The sequence below is a fragment of the Psammomys obesus genome, unplaced genomic scaffold (assembly GCF_907164565.1).
Source record: "Psammomys obesus unplaced genomic scaffold, mPsaObe1.curated_primary_1811, whole genome shotgun sequence".
NCBI classification, from domain to species: domain Eukaryota; kingdom Metazoa; phylum Chordata; class Mammalia; order Rodentia; family Muridae; genus Psammomys; species Psammomys obesus.
This window is the reverse complement of record NW_026585504.1, coordinates 12,982,092-12,985,124: the sequence shown is the minus strand read 5'-3', so window position 1 is coordinate 12,985,124 and position 3,033 is coordinate 12,982,092. Positions and strand designations below refer to the sequence as shown.

Genomic DNA, 3,033 nt, shown 5'->3' with positions numbered 1-3,033 from the left:
ACATCCCCAGAGGGAGGTGATCAAAGAGCCTGCCACTGAGTTCATACCAGAGACAGCCCCTGCTCCCCTTACTAGGGAACCAATTTGGAGACTGAGTCTGTGGGCTACATCTGAGCTGGGGTTTTAGGTCTTCTCCATGCATGGTCCTTGGTTGGTGTATCATTCTCTTCAGGGCCCTCAGGGTCCAGTTTCTGTTTTCTTTTGATCTATTGGTCTCCTTTTGGAGTTCCTGTACCCCCCAGGTCTTTCATAAGATTCCCTGCACTCTGCCCAAAGTTTGGCTATGAGTCTCAGCCTCTGCTTTGATACTTAGATCAGTAGAGAATTTCAGAGGCTATCTGTGGAAGGCTCCTGTCCTGTTCTCTGTCTTTTGCTTCTGATGTCTATCGTGTTTATCCTTCTGAATGAGGATTGAGCATCTTCCCTAGGGTCATCCTGGTTTAGCTTCTTTAGGAGTATAGATTTTGGTATGTTTATCCTATATTATATGGCTAATATCCACTAAAGTGAGTATATACCATGTGTGTCTTTTTGCTTCTGGATTACCTCACTCAAGATGATCTTTTCTAGTTCCCACAATTTCCCTCTAAATTTCGTGATTTCCTTGTTTTTAATAGCTGAGTAGTATTCCATTGTGCAAATGTACCACAATTTCTGTATCTATTCCTCCATTGAGGGACATATAGGTTGTTTCCAGCTTCTGGCTCTTACAAATAAAGCTGCTACGAATATGGTTGAACAAATGTCCTTGTTGTGTACTTGAGCATATTTTGGATATATGCCTAGGAGTGGTATAGCTGGATCATGAGGTAGAACTATTCCTAATTTTCTGAGAAAGCACCAGATTGATTTCCAAAGTGGTTGTACAAGTTTACATTTCCACCAGCAATGGAGGGGGATTCCCCTTTCTCCACATCCTCTCCAGGATGTTGTCACTTGCATTTTTGATCTTAGCTACTCTGATGGGTGTAAAGTGAAATCTCAGGTTTTTTGTTTTTTTTTTTTTTTTTTTTGATTTGCATTTCCCTGATGGCTAAGGATGTTGAACATTTCTTTAAATGGTGTTTCTCTGCCATTCGATAATCCATGTTTTAGCTCTGTACCCCATTTTAAAATTGGATCATATGGTTTGTTGGGGTTTACGTTCTTAAGTTCTTTTTATATTCTGGATATTAGCCCTCTGTCAGATATAGGATTGGTGAAGATCCTTTCCCAGTCTGTAGGCTGTCATTTTGTTCTGATAACAGTGTCCTTTGCTTTACAGAAGCTTTTCAGTTTCATGAGGTCTGCGTTTATTCTTAATGTTGCTCACTTTATATATTTGGATAAATGTCAATGATATGAATTACTTCATCCCATCAGCATAAGGGTCATTGTCCTAACTTGTGTGCTCTATCAGCAGTCCCCATCCTTGGCAATCTGTAATTTCACTTAGTCTAGACTTTTCTAATATTCTTTTTTAGAATATTGCAGTTAGAGACACTCAGTTTACAGGTTGGCTGCTTTTTCTCAGCCTGATGCATTTGGTTTCACCCATGTCTTTTCATGAAATCACAGTTTTTGGGTGCCAGTAACACTCTGTTCCCTGTATGTGTGGAGGCTACTTATCCATGTGTGTACTGAGGAACATCTCGGCCATTGATAAGTTTTGACAGTTATGAGCTGTTATAAGCTGTGTACAGGTTTTTGTACAGAAATTGCTACTATTAAATATTAAGACACATGCTTACCTGGGTTACAGAGCAAGTCTACTGAGTTTCAAAGAAAGCATCTCCGCTCCAATAGGCTGCAGCAGAGTGTTTCACTGGCAGTGAGTGAGAGTCTCCTTTGCTCTTCATCCTTGGAAGCATTTGGTGTTCTTTTCTTTTTTTTTTTTTTTTAGCCAAAGGACATACTTTATTATTAGCTCCTGGGCTCTAGTTCTCCTTCTCCTGTACAGTTTTGGTTCCATGTAGCCGCCCTGTCCGGCGGACAGCAATGAGACCCACTGGGCATCTCTGCGGATAGTGGATAGTGGAGGATTTGCTGACGTGCTGGTGGTTACCATCTCCAAGGGGATGTTCCACAGGATTCATGGCCACACCCCTCACACGTGGCTAGCAGTTCCTCTTTGCCTTGTACTTGTGGTAGGCTTGTCAATGCTGCCTCCACCGGCCACGACACCCACAACAGCTCTGTTGGCCAAATAAATGACCTTTCTTGGACCCTGAAGGCAGCTTCACTCGGGTCTTCTTGGTTTCTGGGTTGTGAGAGATGACTGTGGCATAGTTTCCGGAGGCTCGTGCCAGCCTGCCCCTGTCCCCAGCCTTCTCCTCCAAACAACACACGACAGTACCCTCAAGCATGGTACCCATGGGCAAAACATGGCCGATATTCAACTGGGCCTTCTTGTCCAGTGTGGATTCCCTCTGCGGCGATGAACAGCTCCATCCGCTTCTTAAGCCGATAGGGATCATGAATGACCACTTTCGCGAGGCGGGCGCCGCGACCAGGGTCATGAATGATGTCCTTTACGGTGCCCTTACTATAGCCGTGTCTCTCAGCGAAGTCCACAGCACGGTGTTTCACGTGTGCGGGGAAGACAGAACCTGCACCTTTCCTCTGCCCTCGGGATCACATGCCCATGGCTGCGAGTCAGCCAGCAAGCACGGCCCAAAGAGGAAATAGGCGACGCAAAGCCACATTTGGTGTTCTCGTTCCAGATTTTGGCCACCTAATTACATCTGTAGTTGCATTTTATGCATTTTATATTACAATTATGTATTGTAATTTCTATTTTTTCTACTGAATTATCTTGTGGAACATCTTTTCATGTGCGTATTTTTTATTTGTTTATTTTGATTGATGAAATGTCTATTAATAGCTTTGGCCTCCCTCTTATTTAGGTTGTTTGTTTGTCTCTCTTCTTCAGTTTGAAGTTCTTTTCTTTTTTAAATTTCAAACTTTCTTTTTGGATATCAGTTATGTATTTTACAAATATTTTTCCAGTTTCTAACTTGTACTTTAATTATCATAGTATTGACTTTTATAGAG

General features: G+C 42.4%; 1 pseudogene; it reads right to left on the bottom strand.

Moving 5' to 3' along the window:
- Positions 1–1,876: 1,876 nt before the first annotated feature.
- On the bottom strand, positions 1,877–2,625 carry LOC129674767 (60S ribosomal protein L8-like; annotated as a pseudogene).
- Between the last annotated feature and the right edge of the window lie 408 nt (positions 2,626–3,033).